Raw genomic sequence first — 12,449 nt, 5'->3', positions numbered from 1 at the left:
CGGAAACACATGCGGACCACGGTTTCCATGTAAATTGCAAGGCTCCCAAACATAGCAGTTGGCAAAGGGGGAAGGCGAGCCCTCCCTGCAGCGGGTGAGCGAGAAGAAATCGGAGTCTCGACAGAGCGGAGGAAAAGCGAGAAAGCTCCGTCGTTTCTTGTCTAGCCCCCATTCTAACTAAAGGTTCGACTCTCTCTTTCTCTCTCTCTCTCTCTGTGAGTTTGGGTCCTAATGCTTGTAATTTAGGTTCTCATTTGCTTTTGGTGGGAATTTAGAGCATCGGGTTGCTGAACGGCGTGTGATTCAGTTTGCTTTGGTAGGAATGAGAAGCCTAGAGTTTGTGATCAATGGGTGATTCAGTTCGTTTCAGTAGGAAGTCAGGGCGTGGGTTTTGTCCATTAATGGGTAGGGTTTTTGATTAATGAGTCATTCAGTTCATTTTTGCTTGAATTTGAGGGCGTAGGGCTTGTCAATGATGGGAGATTCGTTTGGCTTGGGCAAGAATTCGGGGTCTAGTGTGTCTGAATGCGCAGATCTATGCGTTCTAGGGATTTTCTTCGCTGCACAGGTTTAGGCTTCAGGCAGCACACTTTTCCCAAGATCATGGGACTGAACTGAATCCAGTTGATGAGAGTTTTTTTTCATGGAAATTCTTAATTTCTTGTTAATAAAACCTAGTTTTGTAGTGCATTTTGGGAGCGTTTTTGTTTGATTTTGTGCCTGATGCGGCGCTTATTATAGAGTCTTGCACTTTTGTGTACAATGTGCGTTTTTGTTTCAATAACATGACTTTCTTTTTTCTGTTTTTGTGGAAATCTACAATTCGTGGTTAAAGGGCCATAGCTTCTACACATTATGGGTTTAGTGTTTTCTTGTCTTGCATCTGGCACTGATCTTAGTGTCATTGTTAATTGTCTGGGAGTGTCAGTTTCTAATTACTGTTATTTTTAACGGTTCCGTGAAGTGTCGTTAACATGTTCTGTTTCACTGGTACAGCTAGGATGCTTTTAGTGAGAAAAACATATACGCTTGATAAAATTCAGGAAGTTTATCCCCTGGATGAAGATAATATCTGGTGTTCATAATGCTCAAATATTTTTCATTTTTCTTATTAGCAAGCGGAACTTTCCCCTTTTTAATTTTCTTTAGTGCAGGATGTCATATCTTTAAAGTGCTGACGGCAACTGTTTCATGTAACAAGCTTTTATTGAAAAGATTTTCAACTTATTGCTTGACGTCTTTGTGCATTGATAAAATGATGTTTACACTTTGTTTCTTGTTCAGTGATCTAGGTTGATAACAATGCTATCTACTTTTCATACATTGTTCTAAATAAAATAAAATCATTCACCCTAGTGCGAGAAGCTTGAGTTCCCTAGCATAGATGCATATAACTTGGGAAGTTTGTTTACTAAAATATTGTAAACCACAGCTTTCAAATTATTTTGATGTCTAATTTGATTTTTATTCGTCACTTTTTCCTTATAAAATTGGAACATCATTTTTTTGGAGAAATCCGTCACTTTTAAGCTGGCACTTTTAGGCAAGAAAGTTAAACGTGTTTTACTGTGCTAACTAAATAGGAAATAGCTGTGGCTACAAAATGGAATCATGATTCCCATGTGATGGAAATCCTGATTTATTTTCATTGGAATTCTAATACCCAAGTTGAGGAATTATATTCCTTATACATAGGAATTCTAGTTCCTTACCATTTGTAGTGTGATTTTTTCTAACACAACCACAAACCCCTCTTTTTTTATTGCTCATCTCAAATAAATGCACATATTTACATTGTATATAGAATATAAATGCACAGGACTTTTGATTTTAGTCTTATTGTTTTGATTGCAAAAACAATTCCTTTTATTTTTTTGAATTACCATATCTAGTTTGATATTTTTTTGCTATATGCTTGTTGGACTGTTACTCTCTCGCTTAATTGCAGCTGTTTGTTCTCTATTTCATAATATAGCTACATTTGTTCAAAACTTCAAATTGCTGAATTCTTGAACAGTGGAGAAATAGCTTATCAACTATGTCACAGGGACTCTTCAACTAGGTGCCGCACCCGCACTCGATGCGGTCAACCTGACCCTGGGTGCAGTCAACGCACCCAGGATCATTTATGTCCAACTTTTGGACTATATATATATATATATATATATATATATATATATATATATATATATATATATATATATATATATATATATATATAATTTTTTATATTTTTGCCGCACCCCCGCACCCAAGTTTTTTGAAAGTGCCGCACCCCCGCACCTGCACCCATGTGACATAGCTTATCAACCTAATTTGGATTACTTTTTGCATAACAAATAAATTGCTTTAGATATCTTATATGCAACTTTATTATATTACAATTACTATATTCATACCTACATTAATGTAAAAGCATTAGCAATATATAATTAGCCGTATGTTGTTAGATGTTTTTGTTTTATTAGCATATGACACATATATATAGTAACCCGTAACGTCAAATACTCAAAGTGTTCGACATTACGTCGGATGAGCGCACACAATCAGCAGCGCACACTAGTTTTGAGTAAAATGACCTTTAGGGAATTAGCTGTAGTCAAGGACCGCCACTAATTCCTTTTTTTTTTCAACACATTGACAAACGAGCATCATTCGGTGCTCATTCAAGGAAAACCCATTCGGCGTTATGAGTTTTCCTATATATATAACATTGTCCACTCTTGTACATTTCATATTGTTTAAAGGTATCATACAATAGTTGATTATAATATTATATTGTTAGGCTTAGTTGAAGTTTCTTAAAATTGTAATATGTGTGATACGTTACACATCAATTGTTGCACAAATTTTTTGTTATTTCAATGCTCTGTGTCCAAACTTTGAAATAAACTTATGAATTTGTAGTTTAAAGGTTTGGTATTTTTATTGATTATATGTGTTATTTAGTTATTCTATTAAATGATCTTAGGTAGTTTTTCTAATAAGATGATGTAATTGTTCATTGTGGACATCATTTCTTAATTATTCATTTTGGCTCACCTCTTTTTTCTTCAAAGAACTTCATTATTTAAAGTTTGTCTTTTTACATCAATCATTTTATCATTATTTCTCATAATTTCTTATGACACTTCCTGAACGATTCCCCCTACCGCTTCCTATTCGCTTCCCACTTCCTGATCCTCCAAAAATTTGGATTGACCGCTTCCTGCTTCCGATTCCCATTCTGACTATGGTTCAGGGCATATATATTAATTGAGAACAAGATGTAAAATTTATGATGAGATAGAGATCATATTTTTTAATAATTGGCAACCATCAGCCTATGAATTCACTCAAACTTCGTTCTGTTTTATTTATACTCAACATCATATCAGAGTGTACAACTTAGATGTGTGACTGATAATCATTCTAAGTTTCTAAACCGTCCCCTTTCATTCTTCACACACATCTGCCTTCTTCAAGCCTTCAACATGGGTTTATCTTTTGAAACTTGTACAACAAAATCAGACATAAGAAAGAGAGGACCACATGCATATTCCAATAATGAAACATGATTGCTTAAGACGTGAATACTACTGCCCACTTTACCTAAAGTCATATTATAATAGTCTAAATCATTGCCAGTTTGCCACTAATATAGAAGCATTTAAAAGAAAACAATCACAAACATGTTCAAAACCTCAAAAATGGAAAATATGATGAAATCTGTATATTTTCAGAAAAAAATACTTTCCTTATTTTCTTTATAATTTATAGTTTTTACTCATTTAGGCCCTGTTTTGGATCTATTTTTTTTATTGCTTACAAATATAAATTTAAGCACATTTTGTAAAGAAGAGTCTTGCCTTTACTTTTAATTAAGTGAATGTTTGGATCATCACTACTTAAATTATAATAAAGAAGAAAGGAAGATTAGTGAGTAGCGGTGATGATGGTGACCTAATGGTGGTGGTGATGATGACAAAGGTGGTGGTGGTGGTGGTGATAATGGATGACGGTGGTGGTGATAATGGTGGTGATGGCAAAGGTGTTGGTGGTTGTGTGGTGGTGATGATGACAAAGGTGGTGGGTGGTGGTAATGGATGACGGTGGTGATGGTAATGGTAGTAATGGCAAAGGTGGTGGTGATAATGGATGATGGTGGTGGTAATGATGGTGATGGCAAAGGTGGTGTAGTGGTGGTAGTGATGATGATCATGGTGATGGTGGATCTTATCAGTTCAAAATATTAGTTCATATTGAATATACCCCACCCAATCACATCCTACTTTTTGTGAAAAAACATTTAGACCCACAGTTTAATATACTTTAACTATAAATAAACTTTTATATCACTTTAAATTGTTCCTTTTCAAGATTAATTGATGAAGGCTGCAACCTATGCATTTAGTTGGTAACTGAATTATCATTTTTGTACATTTTAATAGCCTAAATAACCAATAAATAACGATATATAAACCATAGTAACAAATCTCGTTATCAGGATTCTTTCAGCAAAAGAAAATCTTAGCATAAATTAAAAAACTGTTAGGAATTCTTGAGAAAATATTGGTATATTGAAAATTTTAAAATATATAAGAAAACATAAATAATATAAAAAGCATGAAATATATACAAAATATATAAAGCTACAAATATTGCATTTTTTATAGGAAACTCTGGGGGATGAGGCCCCATCCAATTCATTCATAAATAACAATCAATTACAAAGTGATCTTCCTACTCAGGAAGCCAATCCGAGGGTTTATGTTTCTAATACAAAGCAATCTTCTCTCTAGAAATCCTAAAAAGAACATGAACCAAGGCTAAGTGAGGATCAGATTTTCTCACTTCTATACAAGATCAAGACATAAGAAAATTATGGAGACTGCATGTCTCTATCACCCATCTCAAACAGACTTGATTGCCGCAATCCACCTGGAGTTATTGGAGATGATAGTGACCTTTTCCCCTACTTGGATCGAACCACAAATTTCAGAGAGGTGGTTCATCTCAGGAAATAACAAATCTTGGGAACTAATGGTTTCGCCAATCAACAAAAACTGGTTTTCCCGGAGTACCTACTCCTACCTAATAGAAGCATTAGATTTTCAATTTTCTTAAACTTTTTTGGTTGATCAGACCCTGTAGATATTATCTGTAAGCATTATTTAGTACAAAGCAAGTTTTGGATCATGTGCTTATAGCATACATGTAAGTTTTTTAAGACCTTTAAAAATCAAACGGCTCACAATGTATCAAAATTTTATGACTTAAAAAATCATATTTTTATGTCCAAAAAACATGATCCAAGGCATGATTCCTATCAAATAAACTATGTTGAGTACACCCATAAGGTTTAATTGAGAAGATACAACTTACAACCATGATTTCTAGCATGTGAGAGTAGTTACTGCCGGAGCACCATAGCATTAGTCATCATCAATAACTGAACATGCAACTGTTGGCATCTGATTAAATGCATGTCAGGGACAAAACAGTCATTCAACTTAGATGTTATATTGTATTTTTGTATGGGATGTCCCCTATGGGGTATGGATGTAATATTTAAAAGTTTATTTGTACTATTTTGTAATCTGCCCATTAGCTCTTATTTATAATAGAAATCACAGGTGCAGCCCTTAACCTGAGAAAGAATCTCAAGGGTCAACTGCATAATACGTTCCTCTCTCTCTCTCTCTCAAGGTATTGAGTCGGTTTTCATGGTATCAGAGACATCGATTCCTAGCTTTTGCTGATTTCAGTGCTGAGTAAGGGTAAGGCTATCTTCTTCCTATTTGCCTCTTTCATCCTATTCTTCTTCTTCTTTTCTTTCTATTTCTCCCCTTTTACCCTTATTTTCTGTTTATTTTCCGAGTTTCCTTGTCATCATGTTGAATCAGATCTGTTTGCATGTTGCTGAATCTGATTCTCTTCTCTAAATCTAGCCTGTTATTGTCTTTCTTGTCCACCAATCTTTTCTTTGTAAATATCGAGTGACCCAACTTTCGTTATATCGTTTCTTTCTTCATATTTTATTTCTTTTCTCTAGATCGTCATATTATCTCTCAGTTTTTCTTAAAAATAATTTTCTTTCTGCACCTTATAGCTGTTCTGTCGATTTTTATTCTGACATCACTTTCTTGGGAAACATGCACTTTCTTAGGAAGCGTGCCACATAATATTTTGGCACTTAGGGCATAACCAGAATTAATATTTCTCTAATCTCAAAAAAAAATGTGCGACCTATGTTTTCTGGCCCTGTTATTTTTTATATGGCGTCATCTTGTTCTATTCCAATTCAGTCATTTACTTCTGTTTCCTTTATTAAAGTCAGTGTCAAGCTTACTTCCACCAACTATATTACCTGGAAGGGAGTAGTCTTGCCTTATATTCGTCACATGAGGTTAGCAGAGCATATTGATGGAACCATGGTGGCTCCACATGAGTTCATCACTTTAGAGGAATCAGATGGAGAGAGTAAAAAGCGCAAAGTTGTTTCACAAAACCCTGCTTATGAAGACTGGCTCTCTAAAGACCAAGGCTTATTACGTTGGATTAATTCAACCCTACCTGAAGACATACTGGTGCAAGTTGTAGTTCTATCCACCGCGAAAAAAGTTTGGGACAAGCTACAAAATTGCTATTCTCAGTAGTCTCAAGCTAATGCTTTGCATCTCAAGGAGTTAATCGAGTGCAAGAAGGGAGATCAATCTGTGTTTGAATATTTAACCAAGAATAAAGGCATATGTGACCAACTGGCCATGATCGGAAGCTTGTTGAGGATTCAGAAAAACTGAAAAAGTAATGTATGCTTTACGTGGCCTTGGAGAAGGATATGAGCCATTCGTTGCTATAGCTTCTTCTCAGACTCCATATCCTACTTTTGCTGAATTACGCCCAAAGTTACTTCATCATGAATCCATGTTTCCAAACAGGCATAGCAATAATTATAATGCTAATCAAGCTGCTGCCAGTAATGTTCTATATGATGCCAACATTAACTTTCCTGGCCAGGGTGGAAGAGGCCACAGAGGCGTCTGTTATAATAATTATAACGGCCGAGGACATGGAAGAGGAACAAAAATTATGGCAGTTACAACAATAACAATTATGCTGGTCGTGAAAACTTACAACAGAATATGGGCCATGGTATTCTTCCCACACCAAATCAGAATTTTGGTAAGAATTACAATCGGCCAAATGCGAATTATGGAGGAAATAATTACAGCCCTATGCCATGCTATATTTGTGGTGCTCGAAACCACCTTTCTGATTATTGCCATGAGAAGCTAGGTGCAAGGAATAATGGTAGAAATTTGTGAGTGTATAATTCCGGCTATCAAGGTGAAAGGAGTGCCAATAATGCAGATAATAGCAACATTAATAATGTGACTCATGCTCTTGAGAACATGTCTATGAATGCGCCATCTGAAGCTCATGCTTGATTCGTGGACACTGTGGCTGCTAATCATGTTACCGGAAACTCAAATTTTCTCTTTTTCATTGTCCCTTATAATGGTAAGGGTGATGGCATTATTGGTGATGGGTTGCAGCTGTCCATCACACATGTTGGATGTGCTAAAATTTCCTCCCCTTCTGGTACCCTCATTCTTAAGAATGTTTTTCTTGTCCCTTCCTTTAAAAAGAACTTGATTTCTGTCTCCCAGTTGGGTGATGACTTTGGTATTTCATGTATATTCACTCCTAAATATGTTTTCTTGAAGGACCAATCGGAGACAACATATGTTAAGGGAGATTGTCGAGGAGAACTCTATGTTATTCATAATCATGAGTTTTCGGAGAAGTTTCCTTCTTATGTCGTTAGTTGTTTTGGGTCTGGCAGTCATAATAAAGATGTTCATTTGTGACATCATCATTTGGGGCATTGTTCAATTGAGTCTTTGAATAAGTTATGTAGAAAGGGTTTCATTTCGTCCATTAAATTTGGTATTAGTCCTTTGATGTGTCATGGTTGTTAGTTAGGAAAACATACCAATCTTCCTTTTCAGTCAAGTAATAAAATAAGTGATTTTATTCTTGATCTTGTCCATACTAATGTTTGGGGCCAACCCTTACTTCATCCCTTTTCGGTTCATGCTATTATGTTGTGTTTGTTGATGATTTTTTCAAATTCACATGGATCTATTTTCTTAAGTGCAAATATGAAGTGTTCGATAAGTTTAAGAAATTTGAACCTATGTGGAAAATAGATTCAAAAGATGTATAGGTATCCTTCAATGTGATAGAGGGGGAGAATACACATCCAAGATATTCACTCAATATGGAATGGACAATGGAATAGAAAGACAATTTTCTTGTGCGGACACCCCACAAAAAAACAAGGTAACCAAAAGAAAACATCGACATATAACCGAAGTGGGTCTCATTAATGTTTTCCAATGGAGTTCCAAAAATGCTATGTACGGAAGCATTTCATACTGCCACATTTCTTATAAATAGATTGCCAATTGATGGGATTGATAATAGAACCCCATACGAATTGATGTGAGGTTTTAAAGCTGATTCCTTGATGTTGAGAAGTTTCAGATGTTTGTGTTACATGCATGCTGACCAATACCGCAGGAAGAAACTTGATCCTAAATCTGAATTATGTATTTTCATGGGATATTCTGATCAACATAAAGGTTAAGGGTTCTTTTCTATTCAAAGAAGACATGTTTATATATCTTGACATGTTACTTTTAATGAAGCTTTGTGTTATAGGGACATTTTGCATATTAATGTTACTGAGCAAAATCCGATAGTGCATGACCATCATAATGAACCATTCTTCACTTGTCAGCCTCCTAAAATCATCATGCTATCAGCTGAATTCCAAGAGCAGTAGTATGTTGTAGACGAGTTTGAGCAGTTCATTGAGTTGAATAAGGAAGATTAACCCCAACAGGATGTTCTTTATGAAAATCAGCATAACCTTGCACTTGATAAGGGACAACACCATATGGAGATCATAACATAAAAAGAAAAAAATTAATTACAACATAAAAAAATCAACAGGTTTAACAACATAATACAATAGTAGGCGATCAGAATTAACATAAAAAATTAAGGAGGTCCAACAGAGCCAAACATTCGATTGAAAGATTTGTTTCTTAAGAAAATAGATTCATGTGAATTTGAAAAAATCATCAACAAACACCACATAATAGTATGAACTAAAAATAAATAATGTAGGAGCTGCCTCCAAATATCTATATGGACAAAATAAAGAATAAAAACACTTCTATTATTACTTGTCTAAAAGGAAGTTTGATATATTTTTCCAATTGACAATCATGACAAACAAACAACATGATATAGTAGTAGGCGATCAAAATCAACATGAAGAATTAAGGAGGTCTAGCAGAGCCAAACATTCAATTGAAATGTTCGTTTCTTATGAAAATTTTATAGTTGATTTTCAAGTTTTTATCAGTGAAGTATTCAAAGCCAAAGAACCAAACACTTATAGTGAAGCCATTAAGAATAAAGGTGGTTAGAAGATATGAAAGATGAAATTGAGGCTATGGATCAAAATGATATATGATTCATTATTAAGAGACCCAAATACATGAACGTAGTTGGCAACAAATGGATATACAAAATAAAGTATAAATCAGTTGACAGTATAGAGTGGTTCAAGGCCAGGTTAGTTGCTAAGGGGTACAACCAACAACATGGCATAGATTATGAAGAGGTATTTAACCTAGTGGCAAAGATAGTGTCAGAATTGTGTTATTTCTTGCATTATCATTTGATTGACCAATATTTCAGTTAGTTGTAAAAAATGTTTTCTTGCATGATGAATTAAAAGAAGAGGTTTACATGGACCAGCCAATTGGATTTTCACAGGAAGACCTAAGAAGGTATGTTTACAGGTTGAATCACTCTATTTATAGCTTGAAACAAGCTTCAAGAACATGGTTTGAAAGCTTCTATCATGCTATTAAGGAACGTGGATTTGCTAAAATTCATGTTGATAAATCCTTATTTCTATATCATAGCCATGATGGTGTTATTATTATTCTTGTTCAAAATATTAAGAATTTTTTGAATGAAAGGTTCAAAATGAAAGATCTTGGTCATCTTATGTATTTTTAGGCATTGAAATTAATAGAAATTTTGATTCTATGAAGCTGTCACAACAAAAATATGCATATGACATGCTCACAAATTTAATAGGCATGACTCTAAGACAACCAATACACCAACATGCATGAATAATAAGTTGTCGATTAGTGAAGGGATTTTGCTGGCTGATCCAGAAAAATACCAAGTATGGCAGGTGCTTTGCCGTATTTAACCATCACTAGACCAAATATTGTATATGCCGTGAATCAGATTTGTCAGTTTATGCACTCACCCACAATTGTTCATATGGAGGCCTTAAAACACATAATGCGGTATGTTAAAGGACCACTGAACCATGGCTTATTGTATTACAAGAATGATCCAAGAAAATTGTGTGCATCAGGGCATTTGGCTATTCATATGCTGACTGGGCCAGAGACCCAGACCAAAGGAGATCTGTATAAGGATACTGGGTTTATTTGGGAAGGAATTTAATTTCATGGAAGAGTAGAAAACAGAAAAGTATTGCAAGATCTAGTACTGAAGCTGAATATAGAGCTTTGGGGAGTTTGGTCATAGAAATTTCCTGGGTGAGAGATTTCCTAAAGGTGTTGAAATTAAGAATCTCAAGGTCAGTCCTATATTGTGATAATAAAAGTGTCATTGCACTCACTACAAACCCTGTTTTGCATGACATATCGAAGCACTTTCAGATTGGCTTTCATTTTATCATGGACAAGATAGACTCAGAGGAGATAGAAACAAAGTTCATTGATTCCGATCAGCAAGTGACAGACATTTTTACAAAAAGGATTATCCATAGACAGACATGAGTTTCTGAAGAGCAAGTTATACATGTTAGATGACTGCATAACTTGAGGGGGAGTGTTGGAATCTGTATAAATGCATGTCAGGGGCAAAACAATCATTCAACTTGGATGTTATTATTGTATTTTTGTATGGGACATGCCCTATGGGGATATGGATGTAATATTTAAAAGTTTATTTGTACTATTTGAAAGTTTTTTTTACCTGTAGAGAAAAGAGAGAGAGAGGAAGGGAGAGAGAGACGAAGAGGAAACCCAAAGCTTTCGGCTGTTACGAATTTTTTTTCATCATCGAATCGTGACCTAAATAGTGTGTTTTATAATGTTACAACCATGGTTGCCAGTTGAGGAAGCGGGAGCGGGAAGCGATACGGGAAGCGGGAAGCGAGGCATTTTCAAAATTTTAGGAAGCGGGGAAGCGTGGGACCACTTAGGAGCGATTCGGGAAGTGTCTCTGAAGCGACCTAGAAAGCGTCTCGGAAGCGTCTCGGAAGCGAGGGGGAAGCGAAAAAAATAAAAATAAAAAATACAAAAAAATTGGAAAAACAAGGGAAGCGAGGGGGAAGCGTGGGGGAAGCGTGATGGGAAGCGCGCTTCCCATTAAAGGGAAGCGCGTCCCCCATTAAAGGGAAACACATCCCCCATTAAAGGGAAACACGCTTCCCAAAAAAGGGAGACGCTTCCCCCCACGCTTCGGAAGCGCGAGGTTTCGCGCTTCCGAAGCGCGCTTCCCCTTTTAGCTAGGTGCTTCCGGTAACCCTGGTTACAACACATAGGTATGGATCCGGGTCTGGTGTATCCAGACCCGACAGTCAAAGTGAGTTACAATGCATAAGTATACGTGGATCGGATCGGATCCGGATCCTTTTTCACTATTTTGTAATCTGCCCTTTAGGGCTCTCTTATTTATAATAGAAATCTCAGGTGCAACCCTTAACCTGAGAAAGAATCTTATGGGTCAACTGCAGCATACGTTCCTCCATCTCTCCTTCTCCCTCTCTCTCTCACTTTATCAAGGTATTGGGTCGGTTTTCAGCAACGACTCCTAATCTTGACTCCCAAGAAGCAAAATATATAGTTATGCTGCAAGGAATACCAAGAGTGCATTTTCCTACCTTAGGTCCACCCGTTGCAAAGCATTTAATAGCAAGAGTCACCCCTTTAGGCTAGACCAATTTGAGAAAATTTTATGAGCATGCTGACCAGACTTCCCTCTTGACTTGAGCTAACAATAACTCTTGATTCTCATGCCCTACCCTGTTTCGAAAAGATAATGACTATGTGGAATATTTGGTCCCAACATTTTTTGAAAGCTTGCTGTTCGAATTTGATTGAAAATCACCACTTAAGTTCCTAAACCAAATTTGTAAGAGGCGACCTCTTTCCAAATCTACTAGCCATATCTTGCCAAATAGTAGAAGTAATTTTACAATGAAAGAATAAGTGTTCATAGTCTTCTTGTTCTTCCTTGCAAAGGTAACATCTATTGGGGAAAAAGACACCATTTGATATATAGGCAAACTTCTTTTAACTCGTCATTCAAAAAAGCATTTTTAACGTCCATTT

The 12,449-nt window shown here is 35.9% G+C and overlaps 1 protein-coding gene across 1 annotated transcript in view; it reads left to right on the top strand.

Annotated features, from left to right (window-relative positions):
* LOC149844836 (25.3 kDa vesicle transport protein SEC22-1-like) overlaps positions 1 to 12,449 on the top strand; it is a 48,998-nt gene continuing 36,549 nt past the window's right edge. Inside the window, exon 1 of the mRNA XM_089995312.1 lies at positions 1 to 183. The gene's annotated coding sequence lies outside the window, so the exon portion shown is untranslated. The remainder of the gene's footprint in view (positions 184 to 12,449) is intronic.

This window comes from Nuphar pumila, chromosome 2 (genome assembly GCF_984573655.1).
Source record: "Nuphar pumila chromosome 2, dmNupPumi1.hap1.1, whole genome shotgun sequence".
NCBI classification, from domain to species: domain Eukaryota; kingdom Viridiplantae; phylum Streptophyta; class Magnoliopsida; order Nymphaeales; family Nymphaeaceae; genus Nuphar; species Nuphar pumila.
This window is presented reverse-complemented; position numbering and strand designations above follow the sequence as displayed.